At 35.6% G+C, this 23,851-nt stretch overlaps 1 protein-coding gene across 8 annotated transcripts in view; it reads right to left on the minus strand.

Moving 5' to 3' along the window:
* The window catches only part of Enox1 (ecto-NOX disulfide-thiol exchanger 1), a 521,454-nt gene that overhangs the window by 245,763 nt on the left and 251,840 nt on the right, over positions 1 to 23,851 (minus strand). For 7 of the 8 annotated variants that reach the window (XM_040281478.2, XM_040281477.2, XM_078015928.1 and 4 more), the window contains one exon: positions 20,867 to 21,008. The gene's annotated coding sequence lies outside the window, so the exon portion shown is untranslated. The remainder of the gene's footprint in view (positions 1 to 20,866; positions 21,009 to 23,851) is intronic. The other variant, XM_021719677.3, reaches the window with a different exon arrangement.

Here is a 23,851-nt window from a genome sequence, read left to right on the forward strand (position 1 = left end):
TTAAGAGCTATTCATGGCAAAGAGAAATCAACTTACAACTTCTTGCCTTTTAAATACTGCATGCAAGTTTCTACTTCACATAGAAAAGAAATTAGAATCCACAAACTGACTTTATTAAGTTATATTTATTCACATAGAGTTTGTGCTATGTAATTTTCTCCCCTGTTGTGTTTGCATCCTGAGCACCAATCATCACATCTATTGATATCATTTTTTTAAATAAGAAACCATAAGGCTGAAGATTCAGCTCAGTGGTACAGTACTTGCTTAGCATGTATGAGGCTCTGGATTCAATTCCTAGCACCATGGGTAGTAAAAAAAAAAAAGAAAAGAAAAAGAAAAAAGAAAAAAAGAAAGAAAGAAGGGAAAGAAAAAAAGAGAAAAAATGTTTAGGCACAATGGAACCAAGAGATTTAATATTCAACATCTCTAACTTCAAGGAACTATCTTAAAATATATGAAATGGGTCTAAATGACTGAGGTGAATATACTGAGTAGGTAGGATTTCAAGAGGGCCAGGAGGACTGGGTAGTATTCTAATTAGAGGGCCAGACAGGGCATTCCAAATAGGAAGAAAAGCACTGGGGGGCAGGTAAGAAGCAATTAAACTACAAATTTAAATATTGCATATCTAAGTAATAAAGTTCATATCTGTGGAAAGCAGACCATATATAAACTGTATATGAAGCCAACTGCTGAAGAAGGAAAATATTCAGCCCAATCACCTTTTTGGTGATAACCACTTAAAATATTGCAAAGAAGAATTAGGCAGGCCAATGATACATAGTTCAGCATAAGCAAAATGACATATTTGGTCTTTTAATATAGAGAATAAGTCACTCAACAACGACAACATAGCCCCATCCCTTTCATGCTGGTCTCAAGGAGGGGACTTGGTCACCCAGACCCAGAGGCAGATGCTATACAGAACCCTGCCAAATCCCTGAGGCTTCCATTTTATCTGAGCCATGAGGATTTAATGTTTAAAGAACAGATTTAGAACAGAAATCATGCAAGAGATTCGTGCTATCTTAAATGTCACGTTATGTGATTAATCAATCACTGATTTTTAAATTACTTTTATAATGTAATGGCCTTTCCTTTAGATTTTAGAATTAAAGTACCTCTGCTCCATTTGTCTTTGCCTCCTAAAATAGGCATATTTTTCATATTTTTTCCAATATATGGTCTCTGTGCAAGATATTAACTAATGCCAATAAATAATCTCGGTATGTGTCTACTCAGGAAGTCGGTTGACAAAATTAACATTTAGAAGTAGGCACCACTGGTTATTTCACACATTATTAACTTATATTACAATTCAAATAAGCTTACAGCTGGCAAAAAAAATCTCTTCTGTAAAGTGATCTCAAACATAATAGGCTTAATCAGAGATAAATTAAATTAGGCAGCCATGCTCACTATAGCATATTAATTCTGCGTAGTTATTAAATACATTTTCTCTTATCAGTGGTGTGAACAACATTTTAGGTAAACAAATTCTTTAAGAAGCTAGCAAATAAAGTTTGTTTGAGATGCTGTGTGCCTGACATTTTCCCATGCCTTCTTAAAAATGATAAATAATCTTTTCTGCTAATAGTGGCACTAGTTTAAGTCCCCATAAATGAGTCAACTTCACTCCCAGGCAATTAAGCAAAAGAACAGCAGAAAAAACTGCCATGTGTGGTGCTGGATTTTTCCAAAGGGAACTTTTTCTATGGCAATTTTAAAAAGAAGGCCTTAGCAAGTGATATCTGGAGTAAGGCGATCCAGAAAAAAAGACAGTGAATATTCATTAGGTTAAAAAATTGGTTCGACTCTTTTTCTTTTTTGGTTGACCTATGATGCCTTGGAATATTCAAAGAAGGAAAATCTTAAGGCTGATAGCTATTTTATAAACAAGATTATAACACTGGCTCGCTCTTTCCTTAAATGGCAGTAGTCTAAACCAGCAAGCTAGCACATATTCCATTGGCTCTGAAAAATTCTTTTGTAAAAGAAAAGTTAAAAGATATGCCTCAGATTTTACCCATCACACCCTACATGTTTGTGTTACCCGCCTGATGCACTTTTGCAATATTATCTTATGGTATTATTAATCAACCAGGCCCTTTAATTTCTATATCCAGAAGTAATTCACAACAGTCGGCATGATCCCCCAGCCCCTGCAAGTCTGAGAAACATGTTTGACATTCTTTGTGCTTTGCACATTTAAGACGCAATGTAAGGTGACAAGAACATTAAGCTGCCCAGTGAGCAAAATGTGAAACTAATCACTATCTGTTCCTAGCTGTGGGTACAGTAATTGGCAAATTAAAATGCCTGAGAATGGCTGGGCCACCTGAATCAGAAAGCATCACCTTGGAATGGTTAATGAAGATAAATGTATGCAACTAGCTTTACTGACAACTCCCTCAAATACCAGCAGACTGAAAAAAGGTAACCTCACAGTACCTTCTTTCTTACATACCATGTAAAATTTTTGTTACTTAAAGGAAAAAAAAAACTTAATCGGGTTCCATATCTCATATATGCATACTGGCTGAATTCAGACTTCTACTTACTTTTCTTTTAAATCTGGCCAACTGAGATCGGTTTCCTTATTAGTTATTGAATTTGTTGCTTTGTGACAGCCGGATTCAAATAAATGTAAAGGTTACTAAAAAGAAAATAACTTCATTTTAATAAACTTGCTATCATTCTTCACTCATTCATGCATCCATTCGTCCATTACACTTACTTACTGAGTATCAAGCCAGGCACAGTGCTTGAAACTTGATATCTCCTTAAGGAGGGGATGAGCCCTGATCCCCATGCAGGCCACTTGGGATGATGCTGCACTATTGTGGAGATTTCAAGACTTAAAGATGTGTCACACACCCCCTCCCCCCACTCCATAGCCTTTCAAGAGAAGACACTTGAGTTGAACTCTAAGATGATTTCTGAAGAAATTTTTGAGGGTGAATGTGTTTGAGAATAACGTTCCAAGCTGAAAGGATGGGACATGCAAAATAAACAAGAAGGTCATGGTCTGCTTGAAGCAAAGAGATTGCCTTTAGAATATATGAAGGCAATAAGCACAGGAGCAACAGGCAAACAGACAGTGAAGATGAAAGCTAGGCCAGGCTGAGAACGGGAAGGCCCTGCAAGGCACGTCAAGGAATCTGTGTTTAATCTTGAGGGCAGTATTTTTCAGAACACATGCTGGAGAAACCTGAGCTTCTGGGAAGAGGAGGGATGAGGGCAAGGGGAGGTAGGGCAGTGGGGACTCAGGCCCTAAGCCCCTACTTCAACCACATTAGTTTTGCTAAAATCTGTTATGTATATTGGGCCATCCTCTTATTACCACTGCTTTGATTACTTTTTACTTTGGGACAATTTTAGGTACACAGAAAAGTTACAAAGATAAAAAACCAGAGAATTCCTACACACCCGTCTTCCAACCGCCCCATTTGTGAACATCTTATGTTACCATGGCTCCCGTCACAACCAAGAAAACAACACTGGTGCATGACCGTTAACTAAACTCCAGATCTTCTTTGGATCCCACCAGTTTTTCCACTAATATCCTTTCTCTGTTCCAGGATCCAATCCAGGATACCCCATTGCATGAGTCATTAGGTCTCTTTAGGTCTGTGACGGTTCCTCAGTCTTCCTTTGCTTCCCATGACACTGAGTCTTGAGGAGTATTTGTCACATATTTTACAGAATGTTCCTCTCTTTGGGGCTGTAGATGTTTTCCTCGTGACTGGCTATGTTTGTTGGGAAGAATGTCACAGAGGCAGGGCATGCTTCTCATCATGCCACACGAGGGGTGAGCAAATGATACCAACATGAATTATCGCTGGCGACATAAACCTTGACCAACAGGTTAAGGTGGTGTTTAACAGGTTTCTCCAGTGAAGTGTTACTCTTTTTCCTCTTTTGAAGCCAGTCAACAATACAACCCACATTTACAAGAGAGTCAGCTTCATTTTGTAGAGAGGAAATCTGCCTTTACTATTTGGAAGTCTTCTAAAAGAAGATTTGTTCCTTCTAGTCCATTTATTTATTTGTTTGATCATTTATTTATATCAGGATGAACTCAGGTATATCTTTTCCTTTGGGTTGTAATCAAATATCCTGTTATAACTTTTTAAGGTTAATTCCTGTCTCCTTTTGACATGCCTGTAATCTTTTTAAGTGCTTTAATTTTTTTTTAGGACAAATCAGGTACTCCTGGTTTCTCTTATATTTTGACTGCCCCAGTCATTGAACCAGCCATTTCTTCAAAGATCTCTAGTTCCTATTATTGAGGATGATATTAAGAAATCAAGATCTCGGTGCTGAGTGTTCTTGATCCTACTGAGTTATCACTGCTCTCAGACCTTCTCACCAAAAGAGCTAAGAAATGTAATAAAAATTAGAACCACTGGAAAATTTAAATTTTAAATTTTATGTACAATATCTTTAAAAAAACAAAATCCAATAATAGATTTGTAAGATTTTTATACTATAAGCTTCAAAATATTACTGAGATATATTAAAGAAGTCTCATAGCAGTAGAGAGAGAGTTTATGCATATGGATTGGAGCTCAATATTAAGATACAGATCCTCCCTAAACTGAGCCCGACTATCAATATATTATTCCCAGTTATAATCACACCCAGCTGATTTTTTTTAGAAATGGAAAAGCTAATTATAAAATGTAAATAAGTTTCATGGGAACTAGAATATCTAAACTAATTTTGTAAAGAATAACTAAGATGGAGAGCTAAACCATCTGACTTGAAGACTTACTATAAAGCTACAGTAATCTTACAGCATAATACTGACATGAAGAGCTGGAGAATCAATGGAGCAGAGTAGAGCCAAGAGATAGATGCACATTTATGTAGTCCTTTCATTTTTGAGAATAGCTATGAGGCACTTCAGGGAAAGGAAAGTCTCTTCAACAAATAGTGCTGGAAAAATTAAAAGCCCATACAAAAAAATAATTAACCCTACTCTGACCTCACATGATAAATAAAAATTAATTCAATATGGATCATAAATCTAAACATAAAAGCTAAAACTATAAAGCTTAAGCAAGAGAACTTTTTCTTTCTTTCCTTTTTTTTTTTTTACTTAGCAGTAGTTACTTTATTTTTGGACAACACAGAGGACAAAATCTTGGAAAAAAAAAAACCCTGATAAATTAGATCTCAAAATTTAAAACTTATGCTTATCAGAGAATTATAGACCAACCACATATGCTTGAAAAACATATCTGATAAAACACTGGTGATATATGTAAAGAACTCCTATACTTGAGCAATAAAAATATGAATAACCAAATATATAAATGAGAAAATGATTTTAATAGGCATTTTATGAAGGAAGACATATGAATGACAATAAGAACATGAAAATAATTCCAACACCTTGTTCAAGGGAAATGAATTTTAAATCATGATAAAACATCATTACAAACTCACCAGAATGGTTAAAAAGAAAAGGACCGACCATACCAAATGCTGTTGAGAATGTGGAGCAAATAAAACTATCATAAATTGTTGGTGGGAATGTGAACAATTACACTGGAAAATTTTTGACAATTACTTCTAAAACTTATATACCTATCTAGGATCACAATTCTACTTTTAGATGTTGACCTAACAAACAAAAGCCTATGTTCACAAAAAGACTTGTGCAACAATGTTCACAGTTCATTTTTGCTAGTCAAAGCATGGAGACAATTCATGTCTATCATTAGAAGAATGGATAATAAACAAACTGTAATAAAATGGAAAATTACTCAGGAACAAATAGAAAAGAGCTAAAAATAACTTAAGAAGCAATTAGCCCATAAAACCATTTTGCTTTGTGAAAGACTGACACAAAAGATCTTGTAACATATGATTCCATTTATATGAAGTTCTAGACCAAGAACCCATTTACTCTGGGGGTGGGGGGTAGGGATTTACTGGGACCCTTCCATAAAAGTTTATGAGGCAACTTTCCAGAGTGCTATAGATATGGGTGGCACAGGTGTACACATTTATCAGACTCCAGATAATTCACATGTAAGAACTGTATATTGTATCATATGTAAGTTTTACCTCAAAAGAATAAAAGAATCATACATAAAATATTGAACGCTAATATGATACACATGCCAAAGAATTTAGGAGGAAATGTAATAATATTTACAACTTACTTTAAAATGGGTCCAAAAATAAGATGAATTCATGGATGGTCAGAAAGATGTATTATTAAGTAAAAAAAGAAATATGCATCATGGTAAATAAAAGTGTTCACTGTAGATTTGTGATTCAATTTTTCTGCATGGTTAAACATTTTCTTCATATAGTATGGAAAAGAAAAAAGTCCTTAAAATCTGAACATTTTATTATTTTTTTAAAAAAGGGAAAAAATTTAAAGAAAAAAAGGTGAAAGCTGTGGCAGCTTCATAAATTCCTAGCCATGTTTTTTAAAGAGACTAAATTTCCTCATTTATAAAATAAAATAAATAATGTCTAATCTCCAGAATCATTAAATAATTATACTTGTTCATATGTGTAAAGAGAAGTTCCTGGTATAAATAAGAATTAAGTAGATGTTTTAGCTACTATTTTAGTAAACAGAGTGAGCGCCTGTGGCTATAAACCCACAAAAACAATGTTTACATATTTTGTTAAAATAGTTCTGTTATAAAATCAAAATTTTTTTTCTGCATTTGAATGTCATTTATTAAGATCTCTAAGTGAATGAACTAGTAGAAGGGAAATATTACATTTTTAAAAACTCATAAAGCATATTTTTAGAAACGGTATTTCCTTGACTTTCATTCCAGGAAAATGCTAACACACGGCATGAGGCATGCAGGGCCCAGAAAAGAAAGCTTGCCAGATGCCGCAGCAATAAATAGAGTGGGGCCTTGGAGACAACACATGAAAGGAGAATGTGGAGCGTTATGTCTCTAACACCCTTCCCATCTGGTACTTTGCCCATTGAGGTTAGGGGATTTTGGGACATTCACCTTTGTAGACCACCTTTAATTTATCTTCTTATTTATTTGTTCAACAATCATTTAAATCATAGCCTACTATGAGCCAAGTTCTCTACATGTCTCCCAGGACCTCAGCAAAGTGACATTAAGGAAATTTTAGGGGGAAAAAATGTTCCAAGTACAGTATAATGAAAGCTTAATACTATTTACATCCTGCCACCTCCTACTGCAATATTTATTTCAAAGATATAATTTTAGCATTTTCAGTCAGTAGATTAAGCAACAGAATATTTTCACAAATGATAGAAATTCTCAGGGAAAAAAGAGCAGAATTTCTTTTGTGGATGGATTATGTCTCACTTTGCTAATGAATATAAGTGAAAATAAGATTTTGTGAATTATATTATATATGGAATATGTAAGTGTTACCATTTTTATAAACAGATATTTTTAATGTATGTAGAACTTCTTAACATGAAATCTATTACTTTCAGTTATTTCTGATGAAAAAATTAAGCTCTAGAATCTAGAATCCTGAAAATTAATTGCTTCATCCTATGACTGCAGTCCTTTGAGTTGTCTCTCTCTCTCACACACACATACATACATGCACACACACATGTGAATTGTAAGAAACTATGATTAATGGATTTTACCCAGAATTTTTAAACAATAAATAAAATTCTTCCAAATTAAAAAGTACATTCTGTTCCCTAAGCTCATCTTTCAATTTGGATGGGGGTGGGTAAAACCACTCTCTGCTGAAATTTAGGGTGTCGTTTCTAATAGTGACGATATTGTTCAGTAAACAGTGGTATTGCATGTGAAAATTTTCAAATGAATGGAAATAGTCTCAGAATGTTTATTTGGCAAATTTTCACTTATTATGCATTTAAGTGTCATATTTGGGGAGATCTAGAAAAAAATGTTGTTTTGTGAAAATATGTATTCCCTATGACTTTTATAAAAAGGAACTTCCTCTCTTACCTCCAGCCACACAAACTAACTTTGTGCTCACAATAGAAGCTAAAGATAAAATTAAAGAAATGCTGGCTGCATGCCAAATCCTGGGATACTAAGGAAGAGAAAGCTGGCTGGCAATTACTCCCTCCCCTTATCTCCCCCAGACTAGGGGTGCTGGTGTGTCTGCACTCTGTCACCTCTGAGTGGAAACACAAGCAGGTGAACCAGATGCCCTGCACATTAATGTCTTATTATTCTTCCCCTTGAGTGAAACCTTGCTGTTAGGAAGAAATAAAATGTTGCATGTAAATGAAAATAGTCACTTAGAAGTCATCTTCCAGTGTTACAATGCCAATATACCTGTACTCTTAAAACATCTTTTCAATTTAAATAGTAATGGATTTGTCAAGGTAGTATTTTAGGAGACCTATGCTCAAATTAAGTTTACCTCCAGGTGAATTCACTGTTTTCTAAATGAATACAATTTGCTTAGACTTGTAAAAGGACAAACTTTCGTAGTTCTTCCTAGTGTGGATCTCCTTAGAGTAAAACTCTAAGGGGGCAATTAGGGATCATGAAGTAGGACAGGGAGGGTGTTTGTTGTTATCATGGTAGTTTCCATCAGCCCTGAGCCTACATTACTGTATGTAGTTCAGGCAGTACAACTGCCCGAGAAATGAAACATCGTCTAATTCCAACAAGTATGCTCACCCTCATTCATCCAAATTAGGGAGGCTTCCCTTTAGTAATTCTGGCTCTTACACAAGCATCCTTGAGACTTTGTCATTAATTATTTATGTCTATGTCTCAAGTATTAAGAGCACACTTGAAATTGAAGATTTTCCTAAGTTCCTAATACTTACCAGTTTTGTTTTCTGCCTAGACCTGATCATATAATTTTGCCTTCTCAACAACTTTGAGCCTAATGCATTATCTTTAAATTTGGCATAGCTCTTTCTGTATAAAAGAATCCAAATTCATGCTTCAATTTATTCTAAATGAAGTTGCTGGTATTCTTCCCTGAATTAAGACCCACACTTTTCCGCTATTCTCCATTCCATTTCAAATTTTAATGGGTTATTTTCTCAAATTTTATTTGAAAAATTTATAATCCAACAATATGACTTTCTAAGCTATTTCAGTAGTTTAATTATTACTTTAAAAATTTATGTGGTCCCTGAAATACAAAAAGGAAAAATATGTAAAAAAAATAACAGCAGGCCTAATACTAGAGGTCTCTCATTTCTCTGTGGCTTGACGGTGGCTGGCATCAAAACCCAGCAGCTGTATTTCAGAACCAAGAGGACAGAATGGGCTTCCCTAGGAAAGGAGAGGAAGGCAGAGTCTGGTGGTAGTTTGACCAGAGCCCAATGTAACAACTGAGAGGCAGAAAGATGGAAAGCACAAGCATTTGGTTTTCTAAAGTAAAATGAACCAGAAACAGAGCTTAGAATTTATTAGAATAAGCTACTACATTTATCATATATTAGTAAACATATCAAATAAGAACCCAGGGCCATCAGCAAATCTATCATTATGATGGATACTGATAAGTATCATAAATTTACTGTTAAGAAAACAGCACTAATGATCTCATACTGGGACTATAGTACTAGCCTAGAACAAATTCTACTTAAAAACATATGGGGAGCTAAGACCAAAAAGCATTCCCCTGCTGATTCCACTCAGCCACACATGCCAAAGCAGCATGGTGACAGCCAGCAGAGCAGCGACAGGGAATGTGTGTCAGAATTTCTGACAGAAACCCTATTTTCTGAGGACTTATACTGAGTTACAAAAGCCTACTGCAAACTAAACTTGGCACAAAGCTTAGAAGAATTCCATCAAATGTAACAAAAATAAGGATTGAGGGGGAAAGCCCTACAAATTTGATTTTAAAAAACCCAGGTCATTGCTATGGAAGTTCTCAATACTTATTAACTAATCTTTTTATGTAAAAATAACATTTGGACAGTGGTAAGATCATTTATAGTCTAAAATTTTCCAATATTTCAAGAGAGTAAATAATTGAAAAAAAAAGCGATAACTGGACCCAGGAAAGACTGGATTCATTCTAGAAATAATTGCTTTTACACTTGAATTTTGTAAGGTGTGTGTGTGTGTGTGTGTGTGTGTGTGTGTGTGTGTGTGTGTGTTTCAATGGTGGCAACTGGCTCAGCCCTCAAGTGTATACAAAAAAATATAACTGGCAAAAAATGTTTTAATTTCTTAGAGTGTCAAAACAACACATTTTGAAAGTAGTCTAAAATTTAAGAAATACAGCTTTTAAAATTTTAATGTAGAGAACACTTTAAAAAATCTTAAATAAGCTGTAAACCCTAAATATGTTTTAAATTCAATCTCTTGGGAATTTATGTTCTCAGTTAACTCTAGCCTTCCAATTATTTTTAGATCTCAGTTTTCAATCACAGGTGGTCTAAGTGTTCAAAGTTCTGTGTTCCAATAGATAAAACATAATTAATAAGAATTCTAAAACACCTCCAAGCCAAATGACCATGTAGCATCTACAAACATTTATTACTGTAACATCTACTAATTTTATTATTTTGCCTACTCATTTTATCATTTGTCACATGCTAGGCAAAAATGCTCCATAAAACAACTGTAAAAATCTATCAAAAGCTACAATATATATATATATTATAATAAATAATAATAAGTAAAAATAATAAATAAAAATTTAATAATAATAAGTATATATATATATTTGAGAATTTTTGAGAGCTCCAGTTTTGTGACAGTACAAGACACTAAAATTTTTTTACAGAAGATATATCTGAAATCTTTAACAAGGTACCAAACTTTTTAAGAATGATGTACATTTTCTAATATCATTATGAAACAAAGAGATGAAAGGAAATTTTCTCTTGATCTAAGGGAAGAGAAACTGCCTCTAGAAACAAGCTGACCTCTGAGACAAGGGGTGTAGAAGAACCCACAAATATACTCCCAAAAGTGTCACTCCCGTCCACCAGCTGAGCTTCAGAAGCACAAGGCTGAAAATAACCCCCTTTTCTTCTTTTACTCTCTCTCATTTGTCTTTGGTCTGTTTTCTTTGTCACTGCTCACTCTTCAGACACAATTATACTTGATTGAGATGGAACTGGTAAAGCCACATTAGAAACTACTCATAAAAAAGTCAATAGAAAAGAAAAGATACATCTTACAGTAACAAAGAAACAAAGCAGAAACTTTTGTCAACCAGAAGGAAATAAAAGGTTTTGTGGCAGAAAATAAAGAAGGGTATTTCCCAGGTGCCTATTCTATGTAGCTAGAAAACAGAAGTGCCATATAGTAAAATCGTACATCTACTGCAAAAATGAGATGGGTGCAGACAGGTAATTATCCAGAACAAGCAAAAGACTGGTAAATACTCTTTTTTTAGAGGGTGGCCATAGAGGAATTCATTTGTGAAAAACTATTGAACAATAAACTGTTTTGAAAGAAATGGATATTCATATATTAACAGAAATAATTCTAAAAACAATAGTGTCATTTAAAAAAAACAAGTCACAGAGGGTATAAATAGATTCAGTGTGCTGCCATTTATGTAACTTAAAAAGTACTATGTTATGGCTTAGAGATTAGGTGTACCCCAAAAACTTATGTGTGAGATCGTGAAATTATTAGATCATGAGAGCTATAATCTAATCAGTGGATTAATCCACTGGTATGGATTACTGAAAAGTAACAATAGGCAGGTAGGGCGTGACTAGGGAGACGGTTCACTAGGGGTGTGCCTTTGGGGTTTGTGTTTTATCCCTGTGAGCAGAGCTCTCTCTCTCTCTGCTTCATCATGGCCATATTCTGAGCTGCTTTCCTCTACTGTGCCCCTCCATCATGATGTCCTGTCTCCCCTGGGACCCAGGGCTGTGAGTTGGTTGACTGTGGACTGAACTACTGAAACCATGAGTCAAAATAAACTTTTCCTCCTTTAGGATGCTCCTGTCAGGACTTTTGGATACAGAGATGATATAGCTAATTAAACAGTGCATGTGTGTGTATATGTATGGACACAGACACGTCAATTCATCAGTTATATATGTATGTATACGCACACACACACGTATATACATACACATATAATATTGAATTGTTATGACTTAATATGAGGTACCTCACAAAAGCTCATGTGTGATAAACAGTTCAGAGTGAAATGACGGGTTATGAGAATTTTTAATCTAATCAGTGCATTAATTGCCTAATAGAGATTAAGTAGATGAGAACTCTATGCAGGAAGGGTGTGGCTGAAGGAGGTGGGTCACTGAGAGCATGCCTTTGGGGTTTCTATTTTGTCCTTGGTGAGAGGAAACTCACTCTCTCTCTCTACTTCCTATTTCCAGGTCCTGAGCTGCTTTCCTCTACCATACCCTTCTTCCATGATGTTCTGCCTTATTTCAGGCCCAGAGCAATGGAGTCAGCTATCTATGGACTGAGACCTCTGAAATCGTAAGCCCCCAAATAAACTTTTATTTCTCTAATTGTTCTTGTCAAATCATTTGATCACAGCAGGAAACAAACACTGACTAAAACAGGAAAAATATACAACAATCTTATTGTGGTGATATTACCTTTGGGAAGAGAAGAGTGGAAAGAATAGTGATTTACTTTTTATATGTAACAAACAGGGATCTGCTGGAAATACAGTGGTGCCAACATTTTAAGATATGGGGGTAGACACATAGGCTTTATTCTTCTCTGTAGTCTTATACTACTTCATAATAAAAATGAATACTTTTTTAAAATTCTGTGTAAAAGAAAAAAATTGTAGAAATTCAGACAATTAGAAGGAACTATTCCTATAAGTCTAATTTTCTTATTTCTGAGCCAGGAATGTACAAGGCTGATTATTCTCTATATTCAGAAAGAGGAACAATGAAGAGTTGAAGTAAAGAAAAGCTGTCCTTGAGATGAGAAGCCAGTGGCAAATGGATGGTCATTTCTAAATGAAGTGTACTAGGTGAACATACTTGTATTGCATTCTCTCACTGTGGAAGAGTGATTCACTTCATACACTATTCATGTGAGTTCCTCCTTTATTTCCTTTCAGGACATGACTATGAGGTTTAAGGGCCACAGTTAATGGATGACACAGTTTCATTGCTTCTGCATATGTACAGAGTCTGGATTTTGGAATAACAATTTGCACACTTTTAGGCATTGATTAGCTTTGCAAGACTGACAACTGACTTTAACGTCCCCAGCAAAGATTCCCTTTTCTTTCAAAATTGCAATAACCTTTTCTAATGTAATTCCCAAGGAGTTCATTCATGTTGGACTATGGGCTCCAGCAGGAAAGGAACCTACAAACATTTTATTAACTTTGGATCATATTTAATTCCAAGAATTAATAGTGAGAATCCAAAGAGCATTCAAAAAAAAAGTCATGATAGAAAATAAGCCTGCATTTCTCAGTGTGGCAAGAGTCACTTGCAATATATTGTTAAGCATGAGGGATGAAAATATATCATGGACACAAGTGGTATTACACAGCATGCATTTTTCTGAAAAAGCAGACTTCCTTCATGAGGATTAGATATACACCCACGATAAGATGGCATATTGATCTATAATTTTCAATATTACATCCCTGTATTTTTTATTATATGCTATTTTTCAACTAGTAGAAGAACGTGTTCTCATAAAGCTAATATTTATTCTTCCATGTTTATAGAGCTAGTAGTGCATCTCAGGAAATGAGAAACTCCGAGAGGCCAAATATAACTTGGAATCGTAGGCATAAAAGAAGACAGGATAGGAAAACCACTGTTTTAACAACCTGAGTCAGGAACTTAGTCACGGAGCTTTAAATAATTAAATAACACAAGATAATAGAAGTCTTTTTTCTTTTTACAACAAATATAGCCTTTTAGACATGATAAATATCATCAGGGAGGACTCCTCCTTTTGTTAGAAAGTAAAGAATATGCCTCTTCTATCCAGTTCTCATTTTCATCCCTGAACTTGCCTTTTATTCCTGGAAGCGAAGGCAGAAACTAAGTGTTATCCTACCATAAAAATGATGTGCCCCTATTTAGAACTGTATCCTTAAGTCATGAATTCTTATTTAGTAACCTCTGGACTGGGGAATTCAATGATTTCTTACATTAACCCAAAGAAAACAGCAGTGAATGGGAATTAGTTTTTCCTGGGAGAGGCTGTTCCCATATTATGACTACAGTCTAATGTGATCAGAACTTTAACAAAGCTTTAGAGGGAGACATTTCCCAATGATCAATTGTTTCTTAGTCCTCTCCTTTTAATTGATGACTTTATTTGATCTCTTGGAAGAATCAGGAGGGACAGAAGTTGTCATTTGGGCACACTATGCAAGCTTGAGGAATGAAAGGGGGTTACAAATAATTGAGGAAGAAGACAGAGAGGTGAGTGGGGACAGCAGGTGGCTGAGGCAGCAGGTGTTGGGCCTGAAGGGAGGGAAAGGGGGCTGAGCTGGAATCCAGAATCCCTTGACCTTCTCACATCAGCATCTTTGAATGTCTGAGAAGGGTTATGCCCTGGAGTAGACTGTCAAATCTAGGACATGTGGTGGAAAGAGAGTGAAAAAATACTTCATTACTCCTCCTTTTCTTGGTCTTCTCTCAGATTTCATATTTTCTACATCCCCCTCTTGCTCTTAGTAACTGACCTGTTATCAGTCCCAGCATTTCTCCTGAGGCCCAGGCCCAGTGGTGTCCCTCCAACCCAGAGCTATTCTCTCTCTTTCTGCCATTTTCCTGAATAACACCAAATAAATATCCTCATATCATATCATATCATCATCCCGACATCCATGTTCTTGCATCAAAAATGTTCACCCTTCAGTATCAAACCAGAATTCCTTGTCCTCTAAAAGAGTATCCACATATGTATGACGGTGTGTTTCTCAACACCGGGAAGAGTGATGTAACCTCAGAGTTAAAGTATGACAAATGGAAAAATAATTTTATCCACAGTTAAAGAGGAGTGTCTGGGCCCATTTCCACCCTGAACTCAACTCCATCAATTTCAATACCGTCAACTTTAAGTGAGGACTTTGTAGTTGGGCAGTTGCAGACCTCCTCCAGAGACACATTGGAAAATAGGTCTGAATTGGGTTATCACAATGACTGGGGTATGGAGGAGCTGTTGGCTTGTAGTTCCTGAGAACCAGGATTATTAAAAATTTCAAACTGCACAAGAGTACCCTTTTTCCCACATCCTCAGCACTTGTTGTTGTTTGACTTCATAATGGCTGCCAATCTTATACTCTTATACATTGCTGGTGGAACTGCAAATTGGTGCGGCCAATTTGGAAAGCAGAATGGAGATTCCTGGGAAAGCTGGGGATGGAACCACCATTTGACCCAGCTATTGCCCTTCTCGGACTATTCCCTGAAGACCTTAAAAGACCGTACTACAGGGATACTGCCACATCGATGTTGATAGCAGCACAATTCACAATAGCTAGACTGTGGAACCAACCCAGATGCCCTTCAATAGATGAATGGATTAAAAAATGTGGCATTTATACACCATGGAGTATTACGCAGCACTAAAAAATGACAAAGTCATGGAATTTGCAGGGAAATGGATGACACTAGAGCAGATTATGCTTAGTGAAGCTAGCCAATCCCTAAAAAACAAATACCAAATGTCTTCTTTGATATAATGAAAGCAACTAAGAACAGAGCAGGGAGGAAGAGCAGGAGGAAAAGATTAACATTAAACAGAGACATGAGGTGGGAGGGAAAGGGAGAGAAAAGGGAAATTGCATAGAAATTGCATAGACCCTCATTGTTATACAAAATTACATATAAGAGGTTGTGAGGGGAATGGGAAAATAAACAAGGAGAGAAATGAATTACAGTAGATGGGGTAGAGAGAGAAGATGGGAGGAGAGGGGAGGGGGGATAGTAGAGGATAGGAAAGGTAGCAGAATACAACAGTCACTAATATGGCATCATGTAAAAATGTGGATGTGTAACCCATGTGATTCTGCAATCTGTATTTGGGTTAAAAATGTGAGTTCATAACCCACTTGAATCTAATGTATAAAATATGATATGTCAAGAGCTTTGTAATGTTTTGAACAACCAATAAAAAAAATTTTCAAACTGCATGATGCAGTCTTGTATTACAAAGAACTGTCCTACTTGAGATGAGCATTTGGCCTCAACACCAATAGAAAATGTTTAATATTCCTTCAACCCATCTGATATCTTAAAGTTAAGTGAAATGTAAGGAATGTAAGAGAATTAGAAAAGAACTACAAAGGTCAGTAAAATTCTAAATTATATAATTTTATAGGAAAGGTTTTTTGTTTGTTTGCTTGTTTGTTTTTAAATGGACTTGTCTCTACCAAAGAGGAAAAATGACAATTTGAAAATTGAAATGCTGATGATATGGAGGAACTCTGATAAAAATTTTTGTCTATAGAAGAAAAAATAAATTAACACAATAACAGATCAGGAAATAGCCAGGCGTGGCGGCACACACCTGTAATCCCACCTACTTGGGAGACTGTGGCAGGAGCTTCCTGAGTTTGAGGCCAAACTGTACAACATAGTGACCTCGTCTCAAAATAAAAATTAAAAAGAGCTAAGGATGTAGCTCAGTAGTACAGTGACCATGCATTCAATTACCAGTATCACCAAATAAATAAAATAAAAAATGAAAGAAGACATTACAACTGACAACACAGACATAAAAAGAATCAAAAGGCACCACAATGAACAGTAAAATACCCAAAAATTTGTATAACATAAATAAAATATAAATATATAACCTAACAAGATCAAATCTAGAAATAGAAAGCCTGAACAGACTTATAACTAGAAAAGAGACTGAATTCATAATCAAAAACCTACCAATGAAGAAAGGCTTTAGATCAGATTTAGTTTTACTGGAAAATTCTAACAAACACTTAGAGAAGAATTAACTTTTCAAAAAATTGAAGAAGATTTAACACTTCCAAACTTATATGAGGCCAGTATAACCAGAGGTCCAAGCCAGACATAAACACACAGGTAAAGAAAAATCAGGCTGGTAGTTCTGATGAATTCAACTACAAAAATCCTCAAGGATGTTAGCTAACCAAAGGATGCTAGTGGACATATTCAATGACACAATAATAGCATCATATGCCAAGAGCAAGTGGGAGTTATCCCTGGAATGCAAGGATGGTTCAAGACACAAAAACCATTCAATAAAACACACCATATGAACCAAAAAGAAAAAACTTAAAATCACAAGAGCATTTCAACATATGCAGAAAAGTACTTGACAAAAATTTTAGCACTCTTTCATGATTAAAAAAAAATCAGCAAATTAGATACAGGAGGAGATTATCTCAACATAATAAAAGTAATATATAAGAAACTCAGAGCAGATACAATACTAAATGGTGAAAATCTAAATATTTCCTTCTAAGATCAAAAACAAGGCAAGATTTTCACTCTTACAACTTCTATTCAACATATTATTGGAAGTCTTTGTCAGAAAAATTAGGCAAAAAAAAAGAAATGAAAACATAAAAATTGGAAAGGAAGTAGCAAAATAACTTCTTTTTCCTAATGATTTAATCTTATATGCAGATATATCTAGAGATTCCATGTAATAATAACAAAGATAACTGTTAGAATAAATTCAGCAAATTTTCAGATGAAAATTTAGTTGTACTTCAATATACTAACAACGATCAGTCTAAAAAGGGTATTAAGAAAACAAGTCCATCCACCATAATGTAAAAGAAAATAGTTCAGAATACACTTAACCAAAAATGGCAAAATATTTATATATTAAAAACTATAACAATTGCTAACAACAACAATAAAACCAAAGAATACACAAACAAATGAAAAGACCTTTCACGTTCATGGATTGAAAGACTTACCATTGCTAAGATGGCTAAAATGTTCATATTAACCAATGTGATGTGCAGATTCAATGCAATCTTTACCAAACCCCCAATGGCATTTTTCACAGAAACAGAGAAACAAAAACAATTCTAAAATTGAGAAAAAAATAACTATACTGGAAACCTCATACTTCCTGTCTTTAAAATATATTACAAAGCTATAGTAATCAAGATGATATAGTACTAACCTAGAGGCATCCATATAGATCAACAGCATAGAACAGAGAGTCCAGAAATCAACCCATGCATATTCAATCAAATAATTTTGGCAAGGATACCAAGACTGCACAGTAATGTAAGCACAGTCTCTTCAACACATTATGCTGGAAAAACTGGTAATCCATAGGCAAAGGAATGAAATGAGCTATTATCTTACATTATCCACAAAACCAACCCAAAATTAATCATAGAATTACACATAAGACCCAAGACAACAAAACTACTAGTGGAAAACATGAAAAAAATTCTGTAGCATTGTTTATGGCTATGATTTCTTAGATATGACACCAAAAATGTAGGTGTCTAAAGCAAAATAGAGAGCTGGGATTACATCAAACCAAAAAGCTTTTAGCTGGGTACAGTGATGTATGCCTGTTATCCCAGCAGCTCAGGAGGCTGAGGTAGGAGAATCGCTAGTTCAAGGCCAGGCTCATCAACTTAGCAAGACCCTGTCTCTAAACAAAATACGAAAATTCGCTGAAGATTTGGCTCAGTGGTTAAGTGGCCGTGGGTTCAATACCTGGTACAAAAAAAAAAAAAAAAAGCTAAAAAGCATTTGTGCAGCAAAGAAAATAATCAACAGAGTGAAAGACAGCTTACAAAATGGAAGAAAATACTTGCTAACAATACATGTGATGTGGGGTTAATACCTAAAAAATCAAAGGAACTGCTACAATTTAATAGCAAAATCACAAATAATGTAATTAAAAGTTGAACAAGGAACTTGATAGACATTTCTCCCAAGAACACATCCAAATGTTCAACAGATATATAAAATGATGTTCAGCATCAAAATCATTAGAGAAATGCATATCAAAACTAAAATGAGCCTGTCAGGATGACTATTATCAAAATAACAAGAACCAGAGAAAATGAAACCCTAGTACACTGTTGGTGTGAATACAATATGGTGCAGCATTGCAGACAACAGTATGGAGATTCTTCCAAAAACTTAAAATAGAATTGATGGATGATACAGCAATCCCACTGGGTATATATCCAAAAAAATTTTAAAAGACCTTGTAGAAATACTTGCATACCATATTCATTAAGGCATATTTGCCATAGTCAATTTCACCCCTGTGCACAATCTAAATGTCTATCAACAGAAGAATAAAGAGAATGTGACATATACCTAGAAAGGAATATTATTCAGACTTAGAAAGAAAATCTTGCATATGTGACAACATGGATGAACTGAGGTCATTAGGCTAAGTGATACTTACAAAAGGACAAACTGTATGATTCCACTCATATTAGTATCTAAAGTGATAAAACTTACACAAGAAGAAAGTAGAAAAGCAGTTGCCCAGGAATGGAGTTAGGAGATATGGTGTTCAACAGGTATAAAGTTTCAGTGGAGCAACATTAAAAAAGTAATAAGGATTTACTTTATTACAACATGCATATAATTTAAAATGCACTTAAAATTTTGTTAGAGGGCAGATTTCATGTTGTATGTGTGTGTTTACCACAATTTAAAAGAAAAGAAAACTAGATCCCTGGGTATAAAAATTTAAAAACAAATAGGCTCTTCTAGGTTTCAGATAGTTTAAGCAGAATCTTGCTTGTAGACTAGGCAGGAACATTTGGGTAACTTCTCAATTCCTTTCCAGTGCTTCTGTTTCCATGGATACAGTCATTAGGTTCCAACAGACTGTACATCCTACCACACCGACAGACTGGAGGGTGGAAGATAGGGGCACAATTTCCCATCCGCCAGCTCCCTCAATAAATACCAGCCTCCTCCCTCTTCAGTGTGAGCTAATCATGAAGCCCAACAGTGAGGGTGCACTGGGAAAACTGGAATATAGCTCAGTGTTGCAGTAAAATCAGCTTTGATTTCTCAGTAGAAATAAAAGAAATAAAATAGAAAAACACAGTAAAGTTCTATTAGGGGGAAAACATTTGTCACCTTGAACAGAATAAAAGTCCCACCAAATGAAATCAATGCCTTTGGGAAGAGACGTGTCATAGTGCTAGAAAGTACTATGATCCTTCTCATTTGCTCTACATTTAGTTCCCATTCACTCAAGCACCAGATCTCACCCTATACCCTGTTTCTTTTTCTGGCTATGAAAGATGCATGAACTGAATTTAGCCTTTGGTTAGGTCTTTGTTAGAAAGTGTCTTCAAAATAGAAGTGTTTTATCTCAATGGCTAACATAGACTTCCAAATGAAAGGCTTGTTTCACTAGTAAGCTTTTCCTTGCGTAAGCAACAATACCATTAATTTTTGATACTTTTAATATACATACATGTATAGACACACACAAATCCTAAACAAACCCTATTCTATAATTCATGAAACTAAGATGAATATTTCCTGGTAGCACTGAGATTTTTTAATTTGAAAAGTGTAAAAATAACAATAATAATAATTGATATTGATAAATGCAGTTTTAGTTTTTGATGTTTCAAAATATAAATTTTCCATAAGGTATTAATTATCTCAAAGTACTTAAAAGCTGATATAGGCACTTTACATAAAACTACTTGCTATTCAGTTTAAATTTATGAACCTAAAATTAAAATGTGTTTTCAATTAATGTGGAGTATATTTCATGTCTAATACTCTTGTAGCATCCCATAGAGTATACAATAAGTATGAAAAGTAGTATAGCCTATTTCTTTTCATTTATATCCATTTCTCAAAATGAAATCAATGGATTACAATTTGTGCATTTCTGTTTGCAGAGTTCTTATTAAAATGGAACATGACTACTATGTATTTTAAAAGTATCCCTTAAAATGAACAATATCTTCAGTAAGAACAATGGAAAAAAATAATACAAACCTTAAAACTGCCAGCAGATCAGAAGACAAATGTGTTCTTGGGGCTTTACTGAAACAATGTATTCATAAAAGTCTTTTCAATGAAAATTGTTCAAGAAAGAAGTCCCACGGAAGACAGAATGACTCTGACATGCCAGAAACTTCTGGAAGAAAAAAAAATGCACCATTAGGGAATGTTCAAAGTACCATTACTGGGAGTTCTATCCCTGTTAATGAGGAAGTAAGTACTATATTAGCACCTGCAGGAATTATCAGCATGATATTATTAATTTTTACTAATTGTGTATCCCAAAACCTTTTATTCACAAATGGCAAGGTGGGATATTGCCTTTCCGCACTGTATTCAGAGACAGCTAAAAGTCAGCAGTATTTTGTAACTAAGTACACGTCTGCATTTTCCCTTAATTAGCAGGCTGGGGTTGGAAAACTGTGGGCAGGTCTGAGCACAGAGGCAGCAAGGCTCATTCCCCAGTGCCTACCAAGGGTGAGGCTCTGTGCCAGGGGCTTCAGACATGGGGGATCTTTGACCTCAAAAACAGCCCTGCAACTGGCTCATTTTAGAGATGAGAAAACCTACACACAGATTGCTGAGCTCAAACCTTAGTAGACTGTCCACTAAAGCCTAGAAGCCTGTCTCTTTCCCTCACTGAACTCTGTAGCCTATTGGATTTAGAAAAATATTTCACAAACAGAATTGATGAAAGGATACATAATGTCACCACAATACACTAAATTAATTCAAACATTACTAAATTAATTATGAAATTATCTTTTCTAATCTGTTCTAATTACTTGTTAAATTTTGTCTTCTTTGGTCAAGCCTACAGAAATACATCCAGCTTTAAGTGATGCACCCTTTCTTCCACAGACGGTGCTCCTTGGAAATGGAGTCCCTGGTGTGAGGGTGCTGATTCTGTGTGCTGCTACATCAAGGAGACAGCCCAAACTGCCCATCTTCCTCCGGCCCCTCCTCATGACTCACAGTTCCTTCGCTGTCATGGTACAAGAGAAGTGTCATGGTTTTTCTGATGCAATTAAGAACCAAGCCCACATCCTCCTTGGATGTCCCTGAGTATTATGACTATCTCCTTGTGGCTACATTCATCTCAATAGCTAAGGGTGACTGAACAAGGCTTGGCAGGCTTTCTCTGGATTTCTATTCTGATTTTTAGTCAATTATCTACATTTTTCTCATAGATCCAGTGCCAACTCAGAGAGCCCCACGCTTACTCTCTGCCAGTTGTCCTAGTACCCACTCTTACAAGTGTTTCAGGGTCAGTACCCACCAACTAAACAATTCAAAATTTCCCTCCACATGCCAGCTTTTAAAGCCACGGACTTTTGTCTGAGTTTTAGAACTTTTAGCTTATTTCCACATTGCACTTGTGAAGCCTCAGAAAGGCTAGAAAATGATGGGGCCAGGAGGTCACACATTAACTTTTCAAAATTTTACTTTTGTCAACTTGAGCTTACGTCATGAATAAACAAAGAGGGGGAATGATTGACAGTATTTTCAAGTTCTGCAGAACTGAAGCCTGGGATCGTTACATGGGGCAAAAAAGAAAAAAGAACACTAAAAAAGCTGGATCATCTTTGCATGAAAGAAGGAAGAAGAGCTGGGGGAGGGCAGTTTGGAACACAGAATCCAACCCAAGTGACAGGAATAAAAAACAAATGGAAACTCCTCTTCAAACTTCATATACTAACATTCTTTTTTCCTCATCGCTCTCCAAAATGAAACTTTCAGGTTGTATTCCTAAACCAGCATGCCTGTTTGCCAGAATGTCCCACTTCAATTTTCAAGAATTCACTCAGCTATTATTCATTGAATATTTATGAGTCAATCAACAATTTGGAAAATTCTAGAAACACTGAAATGCACAAGATTGTCTTTGTATACCTCACCCCCTAAGCAACGGACTGCCCTTGTAGAAGCATAAACTATAAACATAAAAAACAATAAGAAGGCTGTGCTAATAAATTCAAGAACGGGCCTGAAGCCAGGCTGGCTGGGGTTCTCCTGCTTCATCACTTATAGCCTTGGCCATGGTACCTTCTTACCTCAGCTTCCTCACTGTGTGATATACTTGGAAGATTAAGTAAGGTAATCCATATGAACTGTTTGGTGCACTAAGGGGCACAGAGTAGGAACTCAGTAGGAACTCAGTGGATGCTAGAAAATATAAGTAGTTCTGCTGCGTAGCAGCATGACAACATCAGCTGGGGTAGGAGCTGCTCTGAGCTTCTGAGAAGCTGGCAATGTGCTCTGCTGGGGATGTAGGGAATTGAGAATGCTTTGGGGAGGAAAGCAGCATTTAAGATAAACTATTACTAAATAAATATGACAAGTCTTTTCACATGATAAGGCTCTTCAGAAGTCCTCTGATAATAATTCAAAAGTCAGAAAATTAGGCATCCTACAGAAACAGTAGACTCAGGAAATTTGATGATATTTTCTAATATTTGGCATGAAAGTAGATATTTACCATAACAACACAGCCAAGGAATAACACAAAGGAAAAAAATCTATGTATTGCTACTAACAAAGGTACAATATCCCATAGGATCCTGTTCTATTCAACGGTAATCCAAAATGACACCAGGGCTTTTAATGGAACTTGGCAAGCTCTAGACATACCATTTTTAAACCTAGCCTCAAATTTAAATCACAGGGCTTGTGACTTAAATCTCCAATGTGACCTTTACTGGGTATTGTTCAAGAAAACATGTCTGTTACTGTGGAGAGAAACCACACGCCCTTTCACTCTGGAAAGTATAATGAAAGATGTACTGTATTGTTAAAGCACAGAGTGGCAAAATGATTGTTGCTGGGATTCTCCAGGAGCAGCAAAAACAGACTCTATTTGATTCTATATCCTTCATTCAGAAACGTTGTCTTATCACATTAATGGCCATTCCTATTCCTCCCATATTCTGGACTTTAATTCAAAAGAAGCTTGGCAGGAATCCCCTCACTTGTAGATTT

This window comes from Ictidomys tridecemlineatus, chromosome 6 (assembly GCF_052094955.1).
Source record: "Ictidomys tridecemlineatus isolate mIctTri1 chromosome 6, mIctTri1.hap1, whole genome shotgun sequence".
NCBI classification, from domain to species: Eukaryota; Metazoa; Chordata; class Mammalia; order Rodentia; family Sciuridae; genus Ictidomys; species Ictidomys tridecemlineatus.